General features: G+C 45.0%; 1 protein-coding gene across 1 annotated transcript in view; it reads left to right on the top strand.

Moving 5' to 3' along the window:
- The first annotated feature begins 741 nt into the window (after positions 1-741).
- LOC138663211 (oocyte zinc finger protein XlCOF7.1-like) overlaps positions 742-27,512 on the top strand; it is a 73,744-nt gene continuing 46,973 nt past the window's right edge. The window contains exon 1 of the mRNA XM_069749372.1: positions 742-795. The gene's annotated coding sequence lies outside the window, so the exon portion shown is untranslated. The remainder of the gene's footprint in view (positions 796-27,512) is intronic.

Raw genomic sequence — 27,512 nt, 5'->3', positions numbered from 1 at the left:
TAAGGATAAAATGTAACATCACTTTATCACACATGTATATAAAACTCAACAGCATCGTCACAGCCCCCCGTTACCACGGCGCCTTCTACATCCCAGTTTCCCCCTTCAATTGAGTCCTCACCCCGCATGTTTCACAGCTGTTAGACAGCCAGTAAACGTGGGGATTGCCTGCCATACATATTAATACCGTAGCCACTCCGCACAAACATACGGCTCCGCTTTGTACATGTAATACATGCATGGTTCTGCTTCGTACATCTCTTACACACGGCTCAGCTCCGTACACCTCATACACACATGGCTCCGCTCCGTACACCTCATACACACACGGCTCCGCTCCATACACCTCATACACACACGGCTCCGCTCCATACACCTCATACACACACGGTTCTGCTCCGTACATCTCTTACACACGGCTCCGCTCCATACACCTCATACACAGGGCTCCGCTACGCACACCTCGTACACACATGGCTCTGCTCCGTACACCTCATACACACATGGTTCCGCTCCGTACACCTCCCACACACGGCTCTGCTCCGTACACCTCATACACACACGGCTCTGCTCCGTACATCTCTTACACACAGCTCTGCTACATCCACACTGTAAACCCCTCCTGACCCCACACAGAAACTTCCCCTCATCCAGCACCATGACAACCAGCACAGCAGAGTCCTGCATACACTGAGGCCCCATATCATGTGACCCTGACTCCTCCCCTCCTGTGACCTCATCACAGGTCCTGTGCGGCTCTGCAGGTGGAGGCTCCACACACCAGAATCTCAGCAGGTAAAGACCCCAATATCCACAGGTGTCCCTTCTAATTGGGGGAAACTATCACCTCTAATAATCCTCGGACAGTTCTGACAAACACAGTAAAGTGCCCCTTTATGGAGGTGACAGAAAGTCTGTTTAGTCTCTTTAGCTTCATAGTATCAGCTCTAATCCAATGGAGAGAGAGCGATTTACCCTGAAGAGTCACAGATTGTGGGGTTGTTATAAAATGTTATATTTAGGGGGTTTGTGTTGTCTCCTTATAAGAATCACAATGGTTTTGTTCCTTTTCCGCTGATAAATACAAACGACCCAACTATGAAAGACGAGAACCAAGGAAACCTGTATTACTCTCATAGTACGGGGCTCCACACAGTGTAATGTCCCCACAGTTCCTCCATCCCCCACACAGTGTAATGTCCCCCAGATCCTCCATTCCCCCACACAGTGTAATGTCCCCACAGATCCTCCATTCCCCACACAGTGTAATGTCCCCACAGTTCCTCCATCCCCCACACAGTGTAATGTCCCCACAGTTCCTCCATTCCCCCACACAGTGTAATCTCCCCACAGTTCCTCCATCCCCCACACAGTGTAATGTCCCCACAGTTCCTCCATTCCCCCACACAGTGTAATGTCCCCACAGTTCCTCCATTCCCCCACACAGTATAATGTCCCCACAGATCCTCCATTCCCCCACACAGTGTAATGTCCCCACAGTTCCTCCATCCCCCACACAGTGTAATGTCCCCACAGTTCCTCCATTCCCCCACACAGTGTAATGTCCCCACAGTTCCTCCATCCCCCACACAGTGTAATGTCCCCACAGTTCCTCCATTCCCCCACACAGTGTAATGTCCCCACAGTTCCTCCATTCCCCCACACAGTGTAATGTCCCCACAGTTCCTCCATTCCCCCACACAGTGTAATGTCCCCACAGTTCCTCCATTCCCCCACACAGTGTAATGTCCCCACAGTTCCTCCATTCCCCCACACAGTGTAATGTCCCCACAGTTCCTCCATTCCCCCACACAGTGTAATGTCCCCACAGTTCCTCCATTCCCCCACACAGTGTAATGTACCCACAGTTCCTCCATTCCCCCACACAGTGTAATGTACCCACAGTTCCTCCATTCCCCCACACAGTATAATGTCCCCACAGTTCCTCCATTCCCCCACACAGTGTAATGTCCCCACAGTTCCTCCATCCCCCACACAGTGTAATGTCCCCACAGTTCCTCCATTCCCCCACACAGTGTAATGTCCCCACAGTTCCTCCATTCCCCCACACAGTGTAATGTCCCCACAGTTCCTCCATCCCCCACACAGTGTAATGTCCCCACAGATCCTCCATTCCCCCACACAGTACAATGTCCCCACAGTTCCTCCATCCCCCACACAGTGTAATGTCCCCACAGTTCCTCCATCCCCCACACAGTGTAATGTCCCCACAGTTCCTCCATCCCCCACACAGTGTAATGTCCCCACAGTTCCTCCATCCCCCACACAGTGTAATGTCCCCACAGTTCCTCCATTCTCCCACACAGTGTAATGTCCCCACAGTTCCTCCATCCCCCACACAGTCTAATGTCCCCACAGTTCCTCCATTCCCCCACACAGTATAAAGTCCCCACAGTCCCTCCATTCCCCACACAGTATAATGTCCCCACAGTTCCTCCATTCCCCCACACAGTGTAATGTCCCCACAGTTCCTCCATTCCCCCACACAGTGTAATGTCCCCACAGTTCCTCCATTCCCCCACACAGTATTCTACCACCTAAACCAATAGATAATAAATCCTGACTTACCCCCACTCCTGATGCCTTTTCTTGTTTCCTGCCCACAGTGTAATGCCCCCACAGCACCAACATCCCCCACAGACACAGTATAATTTTTTCCCAGAACCTCCATTCCTCATTTTATTTTTGTAACATTTTATCTCCTGTTTTGTTTGGGTGTTTTTCATGTAATATATGAAAGCCTACGGAAAAATGCCAAAACCCCTCCATTATATTCAAAAAAAAAATATTGAACATGGAGAATTTGACATCACATGAGTTTTATCTTGTTGTTCTTACAAACAATCTTTTATAAAAGCCTCAGACTTCTGTGTGTGAATCAGACCTGAGATCTAACGTGATAGAAGATTACAGCGCGGGGAAGACGGGAAACCTTCATATAGACCCATTTTCCTAAAACTTCCTGCCTCCAACCCCTGAACCTAGGGATCCATCCCCGACACCGGAACCAAGCCCCTTTGTATTGAACCTGCCCCAGACACATCCCTCCACTCCCTCATCTGTTGGCCCTGAGCAGCTAAGTAATAAATCCAAGGGTTCGGAAGCGCCAGTCCCCCTCCATCATTGGGCCTCTGTAATATCTCTATTCTGATCCTCGGCTGCTTTTTTCCCCACACAAGATCCCTAAAGATAGAGTCAATAGCACAAAACCACCCCTGCCTAGTCCCCCTATGAAGTGCAAAACTCCCAGACATTTGCCCATTAACTCTGACCCTAGCGGTCGGGGAAATATATAACAACCGTATCCTCGATATCCAAAGATATTGCCACTCAACACTATCAAACGCTTCACGTATGTCCAGTGACACCACAACCCTTCTACCCCTATTGTCCGACGGCAGCTGCAAATTCAGAAAGTCTACACAAATTAGTCGCCGTAGACTTATTTGGCATAAATCCGGATTGGTCATAATAAACAAGATCCTGAACTACACTCGCCAAACGGCTAGCCAAAATTTTAGCCAAAATCTTTACATCCACCACCCGCAACGAGATGGGCCTATAAGATTTCGCCAACCCCGGATCTCTTCTCTCTTTCGGAATGCTCACCACCACCGCCTCCCTCATGAACACCGGTAATTCACCCTCCCGAAGAGCCTCTTCAAAAGCCTTTTGCAATCTGGGTGTTACCATCTCAATTAATTGTTTGTAAATTTCACTTGGGATACCATCCGCCCCCTGGGCCTTATTTGCCATAGATATAATAGCTATTTCAATTTCTTCTTTTGCTATGGGCACCTCCAATCTCTCCCTATCACTTTTTTTAACCCCTTAACCCCCAAGGGTGGTTTGCATGTTAATGACCGGGACAGTTTTTACAATTCTGACCACTGTCCCTTTGTGAAGTAATAACTCTGGAACGCTTGAATGGATCCCAGTGATTCTGACATTGTTTTCTCGTGACATATTGTACTTCATGACAGTGGAAACATTTTTCATATGACTTGTATTTATTTGTGAAAAAAACGGAAATTTGATGAAAATTTTGAAATTTTCCTACTTTGAATTTTCATGCCCTTAAATCACATAGATATGTCACACAAAATACCTAATAAGTAACATTTCCCACATGTCTACTTTACATCAGCACAATTTCGGAACCAACATATTTTTTGTTAGGGAGTTATAAGGGTTAAAATTCACCAGCGATTTCTCATTTTTACAACACCATTATTTTTTTTATTTTTTTTTTTAACCATAAAATTTTTATTTTATTAAACATTTTAGAACAAAACAGGGTCTTACAAGCATTTAGTTTCTGTATAGAATGCATGAACAGTAAACGATATAAACAATATAGACGATATAAGGCCATCAATGACCTTAATTCTACAAAGACGTAAATGACAAAGACAAGACAATAAGGGGTAGAGGGAAGGGAGGAAAGAGAGAGGGGAAAGAAGAAAAAAAAAGGGAAAAACCTCAGTTAAATCGATTAATCAAATCCGATCTCAGTCGCACTACAGGACGGATCCCGCTGCATAATAATCCCACGGGGACCATATAGCCTGGAAGCGCACCACCGAGTCATTTAGTAAGGCTGTAAGGTGTTTCATCCTTCTGACATCCATGATCCGTCCAAGGAGGATCTGAAGCGAAGGGGGACTCGGCTGTCTCCAAAGACGCGCAATCAGGCATCTGGCCGCCGTAAGGATATGTTGCAATAATCTATTGGAAAGTTTGCCCATACCCGGCGCCCCGTGACCCAGGAGAAGCACTAGCGGGTTTAGTTCTATGCATGCAATACCTTATCTATGAGGGACTTAACCTGACCCCAAAAGGGCACAATTTTTGGGCATGACCAAAATATGTGGACAAGAGACCCAGTGCTTCCCCCACATCTCCAACAGGAGGGAGGGATAGAGGGATTCAGTCCATGCAGAAACTCTGGAGTGTGATACCAGTGCATTAGTATCTTATAGATATTTTCTCTATAGAGAGTACACACTGATGATTTTGCGGCATTCCTCCAAATGACAGACCACTCTCGGGGAGAAATACGCCGCTCCAAGGCGGCCTCCCACTTGCGCATATATAGAAAAGATTCACCAGACCCATCCTGTGGATCCGATAAGATGTTGTAAATTTCTGAAATCAGACCCCTGGTGTTCACATCTCTCCTGCAAATTTTCTCGAAATCCGTGGGGATAGAAGCTCCCGCTTTACCATATAGGGAGTTAGCAAAATCTCTAATTTGTAGGTATTGAAAGAATTCCCTGTTGGAAATCGAGAAATGTTGCTTAAGATAATCAAAGGAGTGAATCTCCATGGTCTCCCCGTCTATAATGTCCGCAAATCTAAATAGGCCTGCTTTAAGCCAAGGGTGAACCATAGGAGATTCTAAACTGCCTGGGAGCTGTGGATGATAGATGAAGGACACCAGGGGGGAGCAAGGTGACATGAGGGCGAATCTCCGTGTGCAGGTGTTCCAAATGTCACGAGTGGACTGCATGGGGCCTAGAAGGGGTGGAAAGGACTTACATTGTGCTGGCGACCATAAAAGAGTTAGGGTGTATTGGGGCAAGCCATAATTTCTCTATTTCATTCCACCTGCTGTAGGCCCATAGGGACGTCAAGCAGGGGATTCTCCTCAGGTGTGTAGCCCAGTAGTATTTAAGAATATTTGGCACAGAAAGCCCTCCCCTGGTCTTATGAGCTGTGAGAACCTCCTTAGCCACTCTATGGCGCTTTTGTTGCCATATGAACCTAATAACAGCAGCCTGAAGGGACTTCAGTTCCGAGACCGGAACTCCAACTGGGAGGGTCTCAAAGGCGTAGATCAATCTGGGTAAAAGACTCATTTTTACCGCCGCTATCCGACCCATCCACGAGAGAGGAAGTGATTGCCATTTAGTTAGGCGGGCTTTTGATTCTTTAAAGAGGGAGGGGAAATTTAATTTGTAGAGGGTCTAACACCATTATTTTTTAGGGACCACATCACATTTGAAGTCACTTTGAGGGGTCTACGTGACAGAAAATACCCAAAAGTGACATCATTGTAAAAACTGCACCCCTCATGTTGCTCAAAACCACATTCAAGAAGTCTATTAACCCTTCAGGTGCGTCACAGGAATTTTTGGAATGTTTAAAAAAAAACAAAAAAACTAGCATTTAACTTTTTTTCACAAAAGATTTACTTCAGATCCAATTTGTTTTACTTTACCCAGGGTAACAGGAGAAATTGGACCCCAAAAGTTGTGCAATTTGTCCTGAGTACGCTGATACCCCATATGGGGTAAACCACTGTTTGGGCGCATGGCAGAGCTCGGAAGGGAAGAAGCACTGTTTGACTTTTCAATACAAAATTGTCTGGAATCGAGATAAAACACCATGTCGCGTTTGGAGAGCCCCTGATGTGCCTAAACGGTGGAAACCCCCTATAAGTGACACCTTTTTTGAAAGTAGACCCCCTAAGAAACTTATCTAGATGTGTGGTGAGCACTTTCAACCCCCACGTGCTTCACAGAAGTTGATAATGTAGAGCCATAAAAATAAAAAAATCATATTTTTTCACAAAAATGATCTTTTCACCCCCAATTTTTTATTTTCCCAAGGGTAACAGGAGAAATTGGACCCCAACAGTTGTTCAATTTGTCCGGAGTATGCCAATACCCCATATGTGGGGGTAAACCATTGTTTAGGAGCATGGCAGAGCTCGGAAGGGAAGGAGCGCCGTTTGGAATGCAGACTTAGATGGAATTGTCTGCGGGCGCCATGTTGTGTTTGCAGAGCCCCTGATGTACATAAACAGTAGAACCCCCCCCACACAAGTGACCCCATATTTTAAAACTAGACCCCCCAAGGAACTTATCTAGATGTGTTGTGAGAACTTTGAACCCCCAAGTGTTTCACTAAAGTTTATATCGCAGAGCCGTAAAAATAAAAAATCTTTTTTTCCACAAAAATTATATTTTAGCCCCCAGTTTTATATTTTCCCAAGGGTATCAGGAGAAATTGGTCCCCAAAAGTTGTTGTCCAGTTTGTCCTGAGTACGCCTATACCCCATATGTGGGAGAAAACTACTGTTTGGGCACACATCGGGGCTCGGAAGGGAAGTAGTGGTGTTTTGGAATTCAAACTTTGATGAAATGGTCTGCGGTCGTCAAGTTGAGTGTGCAGAGCCACTGATGTGCCTAAACAGTAGAAACTCCCCACAAGTGACCGCATATTTTAAACTAGACCCCCAAGGAAACTTATCTAGATGTGTTGTGAGAACTTTGAACTCCCAGGTGTTTCACTAAAGTTTATAATGCTGAGCCGTTAGCATAAAAAAAAATTTTTTCCCACAAAAATGATTTTTTAGCTCCAAAATTTTTATTGTTCCAAGGGTAACAGGAGAATTTGGACCACAAAAGTTGTTGTCCAATTTGTCCTTAGTACGCTGATACCCCATATGTAGGGGTAAACCACTGTTTGGGTGCAAGGCAGAGCTCGGAAGGAAAGGAGCACCGTTTTACTTTTTCAACGCAGAATTGGCTGCAATTGAGATCGGATGCCATGTTGCATTTGGAGAGCCCTTGATGTGCCTAAACAGTGGAAACCCCCCAATTCTAACTCCAACCCTAACCTGGACACACCCTTAATCCCAACCCTAACCATAACCCTAACCACACCCCTAACCCAAACACGCCCCTAGCCCTAATCCCAACCCTAACCACACCCCTAACCCCAACACACCCCTAATCCCAACCCTTACCACACCCCTAAACCCAAAACACCCCTAACCCTAACACACCCTTAATCCCTACCCTAACCCCAACACACCCCTGATCCCTACCCTAACCACACCCCTAACCCTGACACACCCCTAATCCCAACCATAAACGTAATCCAAACCCTAACCCCATCTCTAGCCACTACCCTAACTTTAGCCCCAACCCTAACTTTAGCACCAACCCTAACTTTAGCCCCAACCCTTACTTTAGTCCTAACCCTAACTTTAACCTTAACCCTAATGGGAAAATGGAAATAATTTTTTTTTTCACTTTACTATTTTTTACTAACTAAGGGGTGGTGAAAGGAGGTTTGATTTACTATTTATAGTGATTTTTATAGCGGGTTTTTGTTTAGTAGCTGTGACGCACTTAACCCCTTTCTGACATCGGACGTACTATCCTGTCGAGGTGGGGTGGGCCCCCATGACCACGGACGGGATAGTACGTCCAGCGCGATCGGCGGCGCTCACGGGGGGAGCGCGGCCGATCGCGGCCGGGTGTCAGCTGCCTATCGCAGCTGACATCCGGCACTATGTGCCAGGAACGGTCACGGACCGCCCCCGGCACATTAACCCCTGGCACACCGCGATCAAAGATGATCGCGATGTGCCGGCGCTGCAGGGAAGCATCGCGCAGGGAGGGGGCTCCCTGCGGGCTTCCCTGAGCCCCCCGCAGCGATGTGATCGCGTTGCTGCGAGGGTCTTACCTCCCTCCCTGCTTGCTCCAGGCTCGGATCTAATATGGCCGCGGATCCGGGTCCTGCAGGGAGGGAGGTGGCTTCACAGAGCCTGCTCAGAGCAGGCACTGTGAAGCAGCCTGCACTGCTATCAGATCGGTGCTGTGCAAACTGTCAGATCATCGATCTGTGATTTCCCCACCTGGGACAAAGTAGAAAAGTTAAAAAAAAAAATTCCAAATGTGTAAAAAAAAAAATAAAAAAAAATATTCCTAAATAATGAAAAAAAAAAATATTCCCATAAATACATTTCTTTATCTAAATAAAAAAAACACAATAAAAGTACATATATATAGTATCACCACGTCCGTAACGGCCCGACCTATAAAACTGGCCCGCTAGTTAACCCCTTCAGTAAACACCGTAAGAAAAAAAAAAAAAAACGAGGCAAAAAATGACGCTTTATTATCATACCGCCGAACAAAAAGTGGAATAACACGCGATCAAAAGGACAGATATAAATAACCATGGTACCGCTGAAAGCGTCATCTTGTCCCTCAAAAAATGAGCCGCCATACAGCATCATCAGCAAAAAAATAAAAAAGTTATAGTCCTGACAATAAAGCGATGCCAAAATAATTATTTTTTCTATAAAATAGTTTTTATCGTATAAAAGCGCCAAAACATAAAAAAATGATATAAATGAGCTGTCGCTGTAATCGTACTGACCCGAAGAATAAAACTGCTTTATCAATTTTACCGAACGTGGAACGGTATAAACGCCTCTCCCAAAAGAAATTCATGAATAGCTGGTTTTTGGTCATTCTGTCTCACAAAAATCGGAATAAAAAGCGATCAAAAAATGTCACGTGCCCGAAAATGTTACCAATAAAAACGTCAACTCGTCCCGCAAAAAACAAGACCTCACATGACTCTGTGGACCAAAATATGGAAAAATTATAGCTCTCAAAATGTGGTAACGCAAAAAATATTTTTTGCAATAAAAAGCGTCTTTCAGTGTGTGACGGCTGCCAATCATAAAAATCCGCTAAAAAACCCACTATAAAAGTAAATCAAACCCCCCTTCATCACCCCCTTAGTTAGAGAAAAATTAAAAAAATGTATTTATTTCCATTTTCCCTTTAGGGCTAGGGCTAGGGCTAGGGTTAGGGCTAGGGATAGGGCTAGGGCTACAGTTTGGGTTGGGGCTAAAGTTACAGTTAGGGTTTAGATTACATTTACAGTTGGGAATAGGGTTGGGATTAGGGTTAGGGGTGTGTCAGGGTTAGAGGTGTGGTTAGGGTTACCGTTGGAATTAGGGTTAGGGGAGTGTTTGGATTAGGGTTTCAGCTATATTTGGGGGGTTTCCACTGTTTAGGCACATCAGGGGCTCTCCAAAAGCGACATGGCGTCCGATCTCAATTCCAGCCAATTCTACGCTGAAAAAGTAAAACTGTGCTTCTTCCCTTCCGAGCTCGCCCGTGTGCCCAAACAGGGGTTTACCCCAACATATGGGGTATCAGCGTACTCAGGACAAATAGGACAACAACTGTTGGGGTCCAATTTCTCCTGTTACCTTTGGGAAAATACAAAACTGGGGGCTAAAAAATAATTTTTGTGTGAAAAAAATATTTTTTATTTTTACGGCTCTGCGTTATAAACTGTAGTGAAACACGTGGGGGTTCAAATTTCTCACAACACATCTAGATGAGTTCCCTGGGGGGTCTAGTTTCCAATATGGGGTCACTTGTGGGGGGTTTCTACTGTTTAGGTACATTAGGGGTTCTGCAAACGCAATGTGACGCCTGCAGACCATTCCATCTAAGTCTGCATTCCAAATGTAGCTCCTTCCCTTCCGAGCCCTCCCATGTGCCCAAACAGTGGTTCCCCCCCACATATGGGGTATCAGCGCACTCAGGACAAATTGGACAACAAATTTTGGGGTCCATTTTCTCCTGTTACCCTCGGGAAAATACAAAACTGGGGGCTAAAAAATAATTTTTGTGGGAAAAAATTTTTGTTTTATTTTTACGGTTCTCCATTATAAACTTCTGTGAAGCCCTTGGTGGGTCAAAGCGCTCACCACACATCTAGATAAGTTCCTTAGGGGGTCTACTTTCCAAAATGGTGTCACTTGTGAGGGGTTTCTACTATTTAGGTACATTAGGGGCTCTGCAAACGCAACATGGCGTCTCATCTCAATTCCTGTCAATTTTGCATTGAAAAGTCCCAAACTCATTGAAAACTCCCATCCGCCCAAACAGTGGTTTACCCCCACATATGGGGTATCAGCGTACTCAGGACAAATTGTACAACAACTTTTGGGGTCCAATTTCTTCTCTTACCCTTGGAAAAATAAAAAATTGGGGGTGAAAATATATTTTTTGTGAAAAAATATGATTTTTTATTTTTACGGTTCTGCATTATAAACTTCTGTGAAGCACTGGGTGGGTCAAAGAGCTCACCACACCTCTAGATAAGTTCCTTAGGGGGTCTACTTTCCAAAATGGTGTCACTTGTGGGGGTTTTCAATGTTTAGGCACATCGGGGGCTCTCCAAACGCAACATGGCGTCCCATCTCAATTCCTGTCAATTTTGCATTGAAAAGTCAAACGGCGCTCCTTCCCTTCCGAGCTCTTCCATCCGCCCAAACAGTGGTTTACCCCCACATGTGGGGTATTGGCGTACTCAGGACAAATTGTACAACAATGTTTGGGGTCCATTTTCACCTGTTACCCTTGGTAAAATAAAACAAATTGGAGCTGAATTAAATTTTTTGTGAAAAAAAGTTAAATGTTCATTTTTATTTAAACATTCAAAAAATTCTTGTGAAACACCAGAAGGGTTAATAAACTTCTTGAATGTGGTTTTGAGCACCCTGAGGGGTGTAGTTTTTAGAATGGTGTCACACTTGGGTATTTTCTATCATATAGACCCCTCAAAATGACTTCAAATGAGATGTGGTCCCTAAAAAAAAAATGGTGTTGTAGAAATGAGAAATTGCTGGTCAACTTTTCACCCTTATAACTCCCTAACAAAAAAAAATTTTGGTTCCAAAATTGGGCTGATGTAAAGTAGACATGTGGGAAATGTTACTTATTAAGTATTTTGTGTGACATATCTCTGTGATTTAATTGCATAAAAATTCAAAGTTGTAAAATTGCGAAATTTTCATAATTTTCGCCAAATTTCCGTTTTTTTCACAAATAAACGCAGGTACTATCAAAGAATTTTTACCATTGCCATGAAGTACAATATGTCACGAGAAAACATTGTCAGATTCACTGGGATCCGTTGAAGCGTTCCAGAGTTATAACCTCATAAAGGGACAGTGGTCAGAATTGTAAAAATTGGCCCGGTCATTAACGTGCAAACCACCCTTGGGGGTAAAGGGGTTAAAGACGCTTTTTATTGCATCACCACATTTTGAGAGCTATAATTTTTCCATATTTTGGGTGCCCCCTGTCCTCCTATTATTTGTTTTATGTATTGAACCCCTGGCTGCTGCCATTCGCCATGACCCAAACATTCATGATGTAATGGTGAGGGACAGGGAGTTCACACTATCTCTATTTGCAGACAATGTACTACTGACAATAACACAATATTACATATTATCCTCCCTAATCTGCACGCTCTTCTGGGATGAGGATTAGTGATTAACGAATATACTCGTTTCTCGGGTTTTCCTGACCACGCTCGGGTGGTCTCCGAGTATTTATGACTGCTCGGAGATTTCGTTTTATTGCTGCAGCTGAATGATTTACATCTACTAGCCAGCCTGCGTACATGTGGGGGTTGCCTGGTTGCTAGGGAATCCCCACATGTATTCAAGCTGGCTAACAGATGTAAATCATTCAGCTGCAATTACAAATAATCGGAGACCACCCTACTACATACGAGCAATGAGTATATTCGCTCATCACTAATCAGGATACAAACTGAACAATATCAAAACAGAAGCGCTTCCTCTAAATGTCCCAGATTCTGCATTAAATCCATTAAAAGTAAACTATAATTACAGATGGAAAGACACCACCCGAACATATCTAGGGGTTCAATTGTCGTCTAACTATAAAACATTATACCAGCATAACTTTTCAAAATTATTTCTGGCACTTAGGCGATTACTTGATATATGGAACAAGCTTCCACTATCTCTGTTTGGAAGAATCTCAGCAGTAAAAATTTCCCATACTTCCAAAACACTTATACCTGTTTGAAACTCTCCCCATTTGTGTCCCTTTTAGGGAACTACGTAATGTCCAATCATTTATTCCTCAATTTATTTGGGCACACAAAAGGCAAAGGATAAAAACACAAATTATGCTTGCGAGTAAATCTAGAGGAGGACTGGGTGTACCTGATATCATCAAGTGTTACTGGGCAGCTGATCTTCCTCATATCCCAGCGTGGTCTAATCATAGAGCATTTTCTAGATGGATGGAGGTTGAGAAACTCTAGCTATCCCCACTACACCCTAACTCCTACCTATGGGGAACCTCTTCCAAGAAGTTAGATTCACACATGCCCAATAACATTTACCAAAACGATTTGGGATCAATGCTCCAAAAAACACATTTTGAAAGATTTTGTGGAGCATGTGTTTTAACCAAGGGCCTTATATCGGATATTTACCAGATATTATTTAATCTTTATCCATATGAACACTCCAAATACTCTTATATGAGTAAATAAGAAGGTTTTTTGGGACAACCTCTTCCACCGTGTATTTGGCAGGAGATCTGGAGAAATGCAGTCAAAACCTCTACTTGTTACACCTACAGGGAAAACCAGTATAAACTACTTCTGTTCTGGTATCATATTCCTTCCTTCCTGCATAAAGTCAACCCTGCCATCCCTAGTTGTTGCTGGACATGTGGGAATGCAGAAGGTGACCTGCCCCATTTGTTTTGGTCATGCCCAAATATTATAGTCTTCCGGGAATATGTCATGTCCTCAAATAGTAATATCACTAGAAATAGGAAAACCCCAATGTGGCTAAACAAAGAAGTAAGACAGGCAATTAACAGTAAAAAGAAAGCATTTGCACTACTAAAGCAGGATGGCACCATTGAAGCTCTAAAAAACTATAGGGAGAAAAATACTTTATCTAAAAAAACTAATTAAAGCTGCCAAAAAGAGAAGCACATTGCTAAGGAGAGTAAAACTAATCCCAAACTGTTCTTCAACTATATCAATAGTAAAAGAATAAAAACTGAAAATGTAGGCCCCTTAAAAAATAGTGAGAATGGTTGTAGATGACGAGGAAAAAGCTAACATATTAAACACCTTCTTCTCCACGGTATTCACTGTGGAAAATGAAATGCTAGGTGAAATCCCAAGAAACAATGAAAACCCTATATTAAGGGTCACCAATCTAACCCAAGAAGAGGTGTGAAACCGGCTAAATAAGATTAAAATAGATAAATCTCCGGGTCCGGATGGCATACACCCACGAGTACTAAGAGAACTAAGTAATGTAATAGATAAACCATTATTTCTTATTTTTAGGGACTCTATAGCGACGGGGTCTGTTCCGCAGGACTGGCGCATAGCAAATGTGGTGCCAATATTCAAAAAGGGCTCTAAAAGTGAACCTGAAAATTATAGGCCAGTAAGTCTAACCTCTATTGTTGGTAAAATATTTGAAGGGTTTCTGAGGGATATTATTCTGGATTATCTCAATGAGAATAACTGTTTAACTCCATATCAGCATGGGTTTATGAGAAATCGCTCCTGTCAAACCAATCTAATCAGTTTTTATGAAGAGGTAAGCTATAGGCTGGACCACGGTGAGTCAGTGGACGTGGTATATCTCGATTTTTCCAAAGCGTTTGATAACGTGCCGCACAAGAGGTTGGTACACAAAATGAGAATGCTTGGTCTGGGGGAAAATGTGTGTAAATGGGTTAGTAACTGGCTTAGTGATAGAAAGCAGAGGGTGGTTATAAATGGTATAGTCTCTAACTGGGTCGCTGTGACCAGTGGGGTACCGCAGGGGTCGGTATTGGGACCTGTTCTCTTCAACATATTCATTAATGATCTGGTAGAAGGTTTACACAGTAAAATATCGATATTTGCAGATGATACAAAACTATGTAAAGTAGTTAATACAAGAGAAGATAGTATTCTGCTACAGATGGATCTGGATAAGTTGGCAACTTGGGCTGAAAGGTGGCAGATGAGGTTTAACAATGATAAATGTAAGGTTATACACATGGGAAGAAGGAATCAATATCACCATTACACACTGAACGGGAAACCACTGGGTAAATCTGACAGGGAGAAGGACTTGGGGATCCTAGTTAATGATAAACTTACCTGGAGCAGCCAGTGCCAGGCAGCAGCTGCCAAGGCAAACAGGATCATGGGGTGCATTAACCCCTTAAGCCCCGAGGGTGGTTTGCACGTTAATGACCGGGCCAATTTTTACAATTCTGACCACTGTCCCTTTATGAGGTTATAACTCTGGAACGCTTCAACAGATCCCAGTGATTCTGACATTGTTTTCTTGGAACATATTGTACTTCATGATAGTGGTAAAAATTCTTTGATAGTACCTGCGTTTGTTTGTGAAAAAAACGGAAATTTGGCGAAAATTATGAAAATTTCGCAATTTTACAACTTTGAATTTTTATGCAATTAAATCACAGAGATATGTCACACAAAATACTTAATAAGTAACATTTCCCACATGTTTACTTTACATCAGCACAATTTTGGAACCAAAATGTTTTTTTGTTAGGGAGTTATAAGGGTTAAAAGTTGACCAGCAATTTCTCATTTTTACAACACCATTTTTTTTAGGGACCACATCTCATTTGAAGTCATTTTGAGGGGTCTATATGATAGAAAATACCCAAGTGTGACACCATTCTAAAAACTGCACCCCTCAAGGTGCTCAAAACCATATTCAAGAACTTTATTAACCCTTCTGGTGCTTCACAGGAATTTTTTGGAATGTTTAAATAAAAATGAACATTTAACTTTTTTTCACAAAAAATTTACTTCAGCTCCAATTTGTTTTATTTTACCAAGGGTAACAGGAGAAAATGGACACCAAAATTTGTTGTACAATTTGTCCTGAGTACACCGATACCCCATATGTGGGGGTAAACTACTGTTTGGGCGCATGACAGAGCTCGGAAGCGAAGGAGCGCCATTTGACTTTTCAATGCAAAATTGACTGGAATCGAGATGGGACACCATGTTGCGTTTGGAGAGCCCCTGATGTGCCTAAACATTGAAACCCCCCACAAGTGACACCATTTTGGAAAGTAGACCCCCTAAGGAACTTATCTAGAGGTGTGGTGAGCACTTTGACCCACCAAGTGCTTCACAGAAGTTTATAATGCAGAACCTTAAAAATAAAAAATCATATTTTTTCACAAAAATTATTTTTTCACCCCCAATTTTTTATTTTCACAAGGGTAAGAGAAGAAATTGGACCCCAAAAGTTGTTGTACAATTTGTCCTGAGTACGCTGATACCCCATATGTGGGGGTAAACCACTGTTTGGGCGCATGGGAGAGCTCGGAAGGGAAGGAGCGCCGTTTGACTTTTCAATGCAAAATTTACAGGAATTGAGATGGGACGCCATGTTGCGTTTGGCGAGCCAGTGATGTGCCTAAACATTGAAACCCCCCACAAGTGACACCATTTTGGAAAGTAGACCCCCTAAGGAATTTATCTAGATGTGTTTTGAGCGCTTTGACCCACCAAGGGCTTCACAGAAGTTTATAATGCAGAGCCGTAAAAATAAAACAAAAATTTTTTCCCACAAAAATTATTTTTTAGCCCCCAGTTTTGCATTTTCCCGAGGGTAACAGGAGAAATTGCACCCCAAAATTTGTTGTACTATTTGTCTTGAGTGCGCTGATACCCCATATGTGGGGGGAACCACTGTTTGGCCGCATGGGAGGGCTCGGAAGGGAAGGAGCGCCATTTGGAATGTAGACTTAGATGGAATGGTCTGCAGGTGTCACATTGCGTTTGCAGAACCCCTAATGTACCTAAACAGTGGAAACCCCAGACAAGTGACACTATTTTGGAAAGTAGACCCCCTAAGGAACTCATCTAGATGTGTTGTGAGAGCTTTGAACCCCCAAGTGTTTCACTACAGTTTGTAACGCAGAGCCGTGAAAATAAAAAAATAAAAACTTTCCCCAAAAAATTATTTTTTAGACCCCAGTTTTGTATTTTCCTGAGGGTAAGAGAAGAAATTCGACCCCAAAAGTGGTTGTCCAATTTGTTCTGAGTGCGCTGATACCCCATATGTGGGGGGGGGGGAACCACTGTTGGCTGCATGGGAGGGCTTGGAAGGGAAGGAGCGCCATTTGGAATGCAGACTTAGATGGAATTGTCTGCAGGTGTCACATTGCGTTTGCAGAGCCCCTAATGTACCTAAACAGTAGAAACCCCCCACAAGTGACCACATATTGGAAACTAGACCCCCCAGGGAACTCATCTAGATGTGTTGTGAGAACTTTGAACCCCCAAGTGTTTCACTACAGTTTATAACGCAGAGCCTTGAAAATAAAAAATATTTTTTTCCCACAAAAATTATTTTTTAGCCCCCAGTTTTGTATTTTCCCAAGGGTAACAGGAGAAATTGGACCCCAAAAGTTGTTGTCCTATTTGTCCTGAGTACGCTGATACCCCATATGTTGGGGTAAACCCCTGTTTGGGCGCACGGGAGAGCTCGGAAGGGAAGGAGCACTGTTTTACTTTTTCAACGCAGAATTGGCTGGAATTGAGATCGAACGCCATGTCGCGTTTGGAGAGCCCCTGATGTGCCTAAACAGTGGAAACCCCTCAATTATAACTGAAACCCTAATCCAAACACACCCCTAACCCTAATCCCAACAGTAACCCTAACCACACCTCTAACCCTGACACACCACTAACCCTAATCCCAACCCTATTCCCAACTGCAAATGTAATCTAAACCCTAACCGTAACTTTAGCCCCAACCCTAACCCTAACTTTAGCCCCAACCCTAACTGTAGCCCCAACCCTAGCCCTAGCCCTAACCCCAGCCCTAACCCTAACCCTAGCCCTAACCCTAACCCTAGCCCTAACCCTAGCCCTAATGGGAAAATGGAAATAAATACATTTTTTTTTAATTTTTGCCTAACTAAGGGGGTGATGAAGGGGGGTTTGATTTACTTTTATAGTGGGTTTTTTAGCGGATTTTTATGATTGGCAGCCGTCACATACTGAAAGACGCTTTTTATTGCAAAAAATATTTTTTGCGTTACCACATTTTGAGAGCTATAATTTTTCCATATTTTGGTCCACAAAGTCATGTGAGGTCTTGTTTTTTTGCGGGACGAGTTGACGTTTTAATTGGTAACATTTTCGGGCACGTGACATTTTTAGATCGCTTTTTATTACGATTTTTGTGAGGCAGAATGACCAAAAACCAGCTATTCATGAATTTCTTTTGGGGGAGGCGTTTATACCGTTCCGCGTTTGGTAAAATTGATAAAGCAGTTTTATTCTTTGGGTCAGTACGATTACAGCGATACCTCATTTATATCATTTTTTTATGTTTTGGCGCTTTTATACGATAAAAACTATTTTATAGAAAAAATAATTATTTTTTTTCGCTGATGATGCTGTATGGCAGCTCGTTTTTTGCGGGACAAGATGACGTTTTCAGCGGTACCATGGTTATTTATATCTGTCTTTTTGATCGCGTGTTATTCCACTTTTTGTTCGGCGGTATGATAATAAAGCGTTGTTTTTTGCCTCGTTTTTTTTCTTTTCTTACGGTGTTTACTGAAGGGGTTAACTAGTGGGCCAGTTTTATAGGTCGGGTCGTTACGGACGCGGCGATACTAAATATGTGTACTTTTATTGTTTTTTTTTATTATTTAGATAAAGAAATGTTTTTATGGGAATAATATTTTTTTTTTCATTATTTAGGAATATTTTTTTTTATTTTTTTTACACATTTGGAAATTTTTTTTTTTACTTTTTTACTTTGTCCCAGGGGGGGACATCACAGATCGGTGATCTGACAGTTTGCACAGCACTCTGTCAGATCACTGATCTGACTTGCAGCACTGCAGGCTTCACAGTGCCTGCTCTGAGCAGGCTCTGTGAAGCCACCTCCCTCCCTGCAGGACCCGGATGCCGTGGCCATCTTGGATCCGGGTCCAGCAAGGAGGAAGGCGGTAGGAGACCCTCGCAGCAACGCGATCACATCGCGTTGCTGCAGGGGACTCAGGGAAGCCCGCAGGGAGCCCCCTCCCTGCGCGATGCTTCCCTATAATGTGCCGTGACCGCTCCTGGCACATAGTGGCGGATGTCAGCTGCGATAGTCAGCTGACACCCGGCCGCGCTCCCCCCGAGAGCGCGGCCGATCGCATATGATATCCCGTCCGTGGGAATTAAAGCCCACCCCACCTCGATGGGATAGTACGTCATATGGGATTAAGGGGTTAAAAGAGGTCTGGATACACATGATGAGAGCATTATACTGCCTCTTTACAAATCCCTAGTTAGACCGCACATGGAGTACTGTGTCCAGTTTTGGGCACCGGTGCTCAGGAAGGATATAATGGAACTAGAGAGAGTACAAAGGAGGGCAACAAAATTAATAAAGGGGATGGGAGAACTACAATACCCAGATAGATTAGCGAAATTAGGATTATTTAGTCTAGAAAAAAGACGACTGAGGGGCGATCTAATAACCATGTATAAGTATATAAGGGGACAATACAAATATCTCGCTGAGGATCTGTTTATACCAAGGAAGGTGACGGGCACAAGGGGGCATTTTTTGCGTCTGGATGAGAGAAGGTTTTTCCACCAACATAGAAGAGGATTCTTTACTGTTAGGGCAGTGAGAATCTGGAATTGCTTGCCTGAGGAGGTGTTGATGGCGAACTCAGTCGAGGGGTTCAAGAGAGGCCTGGATGTCTTCCTGGAGCAGAACAATATTTTATCATACAATTATTAGGTTCTGTAGAAGGACGTAGATCTGGGGATTTATTATGATGGAATATAGGCTGAACTGGATGGACAAATGTCTTTTTTCGGCCTTACTAACTAGGTTACTATGTTACTATGTTACTGGCCACCGGGCTCCCTTGGGTCCAAAATTTTATAAACATATCACCATTTCAACTAGGTCGTAAAGTCAAACAGCTTTTATTACATATAACAATGGCTGCCAGATGTTTGATAGCCTTTAAGTGAAAGCTGATTCATCCCCCATCAAACACTGAACTACAGCCGCGAATACAAGATATTCGAGGTATGGCATATCTCACTACTTCATTGAGTAATAGTATTGATCGTTTCAATGCAGTTTGGACTCTTTGGTACATGTATTGTGATTTCTCTCCTCCAGCCCCACACTTATCTAACTGGTTGGTGCAGAGCAGGAGAGGAAGGTACCGGGACCTGTACAGTCCTGAGTGAGCAGCTGAAGAACCTTCCACCTGACTAGCTCACGGCCCTTTCACATCATGTATCACTGTTTTACATATTATCAAAAGTTGTCAGCTTCAGTTATGAAATGAGCCATTTTTTAATGTTTTTGACCCCCTGAATTCAAATCTGACAATGAACATTTTTAGTTGTCTCTTGTTTCTTTGATAGCAAAGAGTTTTCCTTTTACTGCTACATATAAATAATACATAAAAGTGTCAGTATTTTGAAATATTATTATTTTTGCAGATATAAAGATGCAGAATATTTTGTCATGCCAATTTTCTGATATATATTTAGAGGAAACTTATCAACAATTCAAATAACTAAAACCTGTCTTAACAATATTGCAGAAATCTGCAAAAATTGATGACTTCCATTCTCTTTGATATCTTTTCTCCATAGCCGTAATATCTTGGTAAAATCTCTCACCATGCTCGTTGTTCACAGCTCCACAGTTTAGTGGAAAAAAATAGTCTAGATTCGAATGTAAGAAATTATTCTTTAAGGACATGTTACAGTCAAGAGCCTTATGTTTTGAGGACATTTTCCACCAACTCTTCATAGTTATTTGCTCGAGTTTCCCAAAAAATGAGTTACATCTAATGTGAATGCTACCCATGCAGCCTTTTCCTTGCCTTGCAACAAATGGAGAAGCTTCTCACCTTGAAGAAGCTTACGAGTCTGAGATCCAATAAAGACCCCTTTTATCTTTAGAAAAAAGGAATGTAGTCAGCTTACCGGTCTTAGACGAAATCCCCAGACCTGCCAACGCCCAGCACGGATCGGGGTGAGCGCCCACAGCAAATAAAGACAAAAAGAGAAATGATCCAGCTGGAGGTGGAGGCAGTTCAGACTTTGTGAGACTGCATTTCTAATTGTTTGTCCAATCAATGCCTTGTGCACACTATATATATATGCTCTTATTGCACTATTAGGTAGTTCATGAGTAAGACTTCATAGTTGAAACGCGTTGATCCTCCTCACTGGTGTGCCAGGTGTTGGCTATGTAAAGATTTTTCTTGTGGAAGAACTTTTTATTGCTTTAGTTGTATAATAAAGTCTCACAAAGTCTGAACTGCCTCCACCTCCAGCTGGATCATTTCTCTTTTTGCCCTTTTATCTTTGCTTCACTTAAACTTGTAAGTTTATCAATGAGATACTTGACTGCTTTTACGTTTTTTTGTCCATTGTCTTTACAAAATTCTTCATTTGGCACAATGTGCAATGGTGGTAACAAGATTTTTTGTGGGTCAACAAGTCCTGGACGCAGAACATTTTTACTTCCTGGTTGAAGTGAATGTCGGACAGGCCAGTTTATTTTATTGTCATGTATTTTCTTGTGTGAACATATAACCCTTAAAATATGTTTATTAGAAATTTTTTTTAAAACAAACATCTTTAGAAAACCTTAGTGCACAAATTAAGTGATGGACTAAGCAATAATTAAACAATATACTTCATGAATGGCTGTTTCGATAAAACATTTATTTGAGACAGTTAAATGTATTCCAATAGAGAACCACTATAATGTCTCCTTCTACTTACACCATACCATAAGTGGAGAGGTTGAAGGGTAGCAGGAGGGACAAATGGGCTAGATGAGCTCTAGCAGAAATATCTCAGGTAGAACCACACATGACCTGGGAAGCCCTACGTATCCACTAGCATCCCTGCCTGCCAGGTTGGCACCCTAAAATTCGATATTTGGCACCCTAAAATGCTCCAGGGCTGCTGACCCTCGCTTACCCTTTAGGCCCTGTGCTGATATAAATACAGGGAGCCTCGACCAGACAGTAAACAACTAGGCTAAAAGTGGAGCGGGAGGCTGGGTCTCACGTGGTAGGTAAAGATAGATATTACTTATCATACTGATGCATGTTGATATATCATGCCTCTATGCGTTTCTCCTTAAGTGGTTTATAAGAAGACTACAGTATGTACAGAAGCCCATGGTGGTGTACCTGGGCCGAACAGAAAGTGCTCTTAAATATGGCTACACAAAATGGGTAACCACCCACTGTGTGGATTGATAAGTCCCATACACAACCCACCCAAAACAATGACCCTTGATTGGTTAAATGTAAAGGAGGTTGTATTACATGGTATAACCCCTCCCATACACTAATGACATCTTTAAAGATCCCCCATGCCGGTGATCCCCTAGCATTTCTGATATGGGGCAGCTCAGACAGGTTTGTCTATCCGGAGCACTGGGTAGATGCTTGATGTAGTGATGTTTCATGCCGATGCGATGTGTCTGCCGGATAACGGAAGTTCCTGCATTCCAGGTTGGAGCACATAGACGAGATAGGATATAGATAAAAATCTCATGATAGAGATATCACATACAGCGATGCATAGCAGCTTCAAGGAGTCTAGTCACACCAACACTATGTACAACCAGAACACATGAGCTGCGTGTACAGTGAACAAGCCCGTAGAGACATGCTCACACCACCAAGAGACTTGAAAACACAAAAAAGCACAGTAAAACCAAATACACTCTGTTGCAAAAAAAATCACAGTGGGCCTCCACCCCTCTTTTTTTGAGCTGTGTGCACAGGAGCCGTTCTGTCCAGCGTGTCCACATGGACATTGCCGTTCTGAACCCTGCTCATACAGGTACTAAACATATGACCAGGTTTTAAATACATCAGATAGGGATTACGTACATTAGTTAGGACTGCTCTATATGGGTATACCTTGACGTTTGGTAGAGCGGCTTAATATACATTTTTTGCAAAAAACGTATCAACCAAATACCCTGTTTTTTCTATCTTTTTACTAGCACTTGCTGCCCACTGTGATTTTTTTTGCAACAGAGTGTTTTTGGTTTTACTGTGCTTTTTTGTGTTTTCACTCCAACACTATGGTAGCTCTGGCGCCCTCCACCCAACATATTGTTGGTTCTAGTATTCGTCTAGCCCGTTAGTCCCTCCTGCGACCCTTCACCCCCTCCACTTATGGTATGGTGTAAGTGGGAGGAGACATTATAGTGGCTCTCTATTGGAATACATTTAACTGTCTTATAGAAATGGTTTATCAAAACAGCCATTAATGAAGTATATTGTTCGGATAGTCCATCACTTGTGCACTAAGGTTTTCTTTAGGTGTTTCTTTTAAATATTTTTTCTAATAAATGTACAGTATATACTAAGGCTTATATGTTCACACCAGCAATCCCTTATTATTTATACCCTCCTAGCACAGTGATATGCTCTTGCACAACTATCCTACTCACACAGAAAGCAGAAGTCTGTCCAGCCTGGAGACCAAGTAAGATGGCAACCACCGTGACGGCATGCAGGGCCGCCATCAGGGCATTACTGCCCCGACTGGCGTATGGGGTCCGATGACCAGAGGGGGCCCGGTTTTCCAGTCATCGGGCCCCAGCGGCAGGGCCCTGACGCTTCAGTAACTGAACCTGCGTCTGAGACCCAGGTTCAGTTAAACTCTATAGACGTGCGGGCACCAGGCCCGCACGGCAATAGTTAAAGCGCGCATGTCGCCGGCGAGTGCGTGCTGGAACTGTGAGGACGGAACTTCGACGCAGGAGCACGGCAAGGTAAGGAGAGAGTTTTTTTTTTATTTTTATTGAAAGCGGTATGGGAGGGCTGGATGGGAGACAAAGGGGGAAGAATAGACACTGGGGGAAAGAATGGAGACACAGGGGTTAAGAATGGAGACACAGGGGGAAGTATGGAGACACAGGAGGCAAGAATGGAGACACAGGGACAAGAATGGAGACACAGGGGCAAGAATGGAGACGGGGAAGTATGGAGACACAGGAGGCAAGAATGGAGACACAGGAAGTAAGAATGGAGACACAGGGGCAAGAATGGAGACACAGGGGGAAGTATGGAAGCACAGGAGGCAGGAATGGAAACACAGGGCAAGAATTAAGACACAGGGGCAAGAATAGAGACACGGGCAAGAATGGAGACACGGGGCAGTATGGAGACACGGGGAAGTATGGAGACACAGGAGGCAAGAATGGAGACACAGGGCAAGAATGGAGACACAGGGCAAGAATGGAGGCAAGAATGGAGACACAGGGCAAGAATGGAGACACAGGGGCAAGAATGGAGACACGGGGAAGTATGGAGACACAGGAGGCAAGAATGGAGACACGGGCAAGAATGGAGACACGGGCAAGAATGGAGACTCGGGCAAGAATGGAGACACGGGCAAGAATGGAGACACGGGGAAGAATGGAGACTCAGAGGGGAAGAATGGAGACTCGAGGGGGAAGAATGGAGACTCGGGGGGAAGAATGGAGACTCGGGGGGAAGAATGGAGACATGGGCAAGAATGGAGACACGGGCAAGAATGGAGGCACGGGCAAGAATGGAGACACGGGGGGAAGAATGGAGACGGGGAGGCAAGAATGGAGACACGGGGAGGCAAGAATGGAGACACGGGGAGGCAAGAATGGAGACACGGGGAGGCAAGAATGGAGACACGGGGAGGCAAGAATGGAGACACGGGGGGGAAGAATGGAGACTCGGGGGGGGGGGAAATGGAGACTCGGGGGGAAGAATGGAGACTCGGGGGGGGGGGGGGAAGAATGGAGACTCGGGGGGAAGAATGGAGACACGGGGGAAGAATGGAGACACGGGCAAGAATGGAGACACGGGCAAGAATGGAGACTCGGGGGGCAAGAATGGAGACACGGGCAAGAATGGAGACACGGGCAAGAATGGAGACACGGGGAAGAATGGAGACTCGGAGGGGGAGACTGGAGACTCGGGGGGGGAAGAATGGAGACTCGGGGGGGGGGGGGGAAGAATGGAGACTCGGGGGGGGGGGAAGAATGGAGACACGGGTAAGAATGGAGGCACGGGCAAGAATGGAGACACGGGGGGGAAGAATGGAGACACGGGGAGGCAAGAATGGAGACACGGGGAGGCAAGAATGGAGACACGGGGAGGCAAGAATGGAGACACGGGGAGGCAAGAATGGAGACACGGGCAAGAATGGAGACACGGGCAAGAATGGAGACACGGGCAAGAATGGAGACTCGGGGGGGGGGGGTAGAATGGAGACTCGGGGGGGGGGGGGGAAATGGAGACTCGGGGGGGAAGAATGGAGACTCGGGGGGGAAGAATGGAGACTCGGGGGGAAGAATGGAGACACGGGGAAGAATGGAGACACGGGGAAGAATGGAGACACAGGCAAGAATGGAGACACGGGGGGGAAGAATGGAGACACGGGGGGAAGAATGGAGACTCGGGGGGGGAAGAATGGAGACGGGGGGAAGAATGGAGACTCGGGGGGGGAAGAATGGAGACACGGGGGGAAGAATGGAGACACGGGCAAGAATGGAGACACAGGAGGCAAGAATGGAGACACAGGGGCAAGAATGGAGACACGGGCAAGAATGGAGACACAGGGGCAAGAATGGAGACACAGGGGCAAGAATGAAGATACAGGGGCAAGAATGGAGATACAGGGGCAAGAATGGAGACACGGGGCAAGAATGGAGACACAGGGGCAAGAATGGAGACACGGGGCAAGAATGGAGACACGGGGAGGAATGGAGACACAGGAGGCAAGAATGGAGACACGGGGCAAGAATGGAGACACAGGGGGCAAGAATGGAGACACAGGGGGCATGAATGGAAACATGGGCAAGAATGGAGACACGGGGGGGGAAGAATGGAGACTTGGGGGGGAAGAATGGAGACTTGGGGGGGGGAGAATGGAGACTCGGGGGGGAGAATGGAGACTCGGGGGGGGGGGGAAGAATGGAGACACGGGCAAGAATGGAGACACAGGGGCAAGAATGGAGACACGGGCAAGAATGGAGACACGGGCAAGAATGGAGACTCAGGGGGGAAGAATGGAGACTCAGGGGGGGAAGAATGGAGACTCGGGGGGAAGAATGGAGACACGGGGGGAAGAATGGAGACACGGGCAAGTATGGAGACACGGGCAAGAATGGAGACACGGGGGGGAAGAATGGAGACTCGGGAGGGGAAGAATGGAGACGAGGGAAGAATGGAGACTCGGGGGGAAGAATGGAGACACGGGGGGAAGAATGGAGACACGGGGGGAAGAATGGAGACACGGGCAAGAATGGAGACACAGGAGGCAAGAATGGAGACACAGGGGCAAGAATGGAGACACGGGCAAGAATGGAGACACAGGGGCAAGAATGGAGACACAGGGGCAAGAATGAAGATACAGGGGCAAGAATGGAGACACGGGGCAAGAATGGAGACACGGGCAAGAATGGAGACACGGGGCAAGAATGGAGACACAGGGGGCAAGAATGGAAACATGGGCAAGAATGGAGACACGTGGGCAAGAATGGAGACACGTGGGGGGAAGAATGGAGACTTGGGGGGGAGAATGGAGACTTGGGGGGGAGAATGGAGACTCGGGGGGAAGAATGGAGACACAGGGGCAAGAATGGAGACACAGGGGCAAGAATGGAGACACAGGGGCAAGAATGGAGACACAGGGGCAAGAATGAAGATACAGGGGCAAGAATGGAGACACAGGGGCAAGAATGGAGACACAGGGGCAAGAATGAAGACACAGGGGCAAGAATGGAGATACAGGGGCAAGAATGGAGACACGGGGCAAGAATGGAGACACAAGGGCAAGAATGGAGACACGGGCAAGAATGGAGATACGGGGAGGAATGGAGACACGGGCAAGAATGGAGACACAGGGGGAAGTATGGAGGCACAGGAGGCAGGAATGGAAACACGGGACAAGAATGGAGACACAGGGGGAAGTATGGAGACACAGGAGGCAAGAATGGAGACACGGGAGGCAAGAATGGAGACACGGGCAAGAATGGAGACACGGGCAAGAATGGAGACACGGGCAAGAATGGAGACATGGGCAAGAATGAAGAAATGGGGGGAAGAATGGAGACACAGGAGGCAAGAATGGAAACACAGGGGCAAGAATGGAAACACAGGGGCAAGAATGGAGACACAGGGGCAAGAATGGAGACACGGGCAAGAATGGAGACACAGGGGCAAGAATGAAGATACAGGGGCAAGAATGGAGACACAGGGGCAAGAATGGAGACACAGGGGCAAGAATGGAGACACAGGGGCAAGAATGGAGATACAGGGGCAAGAATGGAGACAGGGGCAAGAATGGAGACACGGGGAGGAATGGAGACACAGGAGGCAAGAATGGAGACACGGGCAAGAATGGAGACACGGGCAAGAATGAAGATACAGGGGCAAGAATGTAGACACAGGGGCAAGAATGGAGACACAGGGGCAAGAATGGAGACACGGGGAGGAATGGAGACACAGGAGGCAAGAATGGAGACACGGGGCAAGAATGGAGACACAGGGGGCAAGAATGGAGATACAGGGGCAAGAATGGAGACAGGGGCAAGAATGGAGACACGGGGAGGAATGGAGACACAGGAGGCAAGAATGGAGAAACGGGGCAAGAATGGAGACACGGGCAAAAATAGAGACACTGGGAAGTATGGTGACACAGAGAGCAAGAATGGAGACACAGGAGGCCATAATGGAGACACGAGGCAAGAATGGAGGCAGGATCATGGGACAGGATGGATACGATGGGGCAGGATCATGAGTCAGGATGGAGACAGA

This window comes from Ranitomeya imitator, chromosome 2 (assembly GCF_032444005.1).
Source record: "Ranitomeya imitator isolate aRanImi1 chromosome 2, aRanImi1.pri, whole genome shotgun sequence".
Classification (NCBI taxonomy): Eukaryota; Metazoa; Chordata; class Amphibia; order Anura; family Dendrobatidae; genus Ranitomeya; species Ranitomeya imitator.
This window is presented reverse-complemented; position numbering and strand designations above follow the sequence as displayed.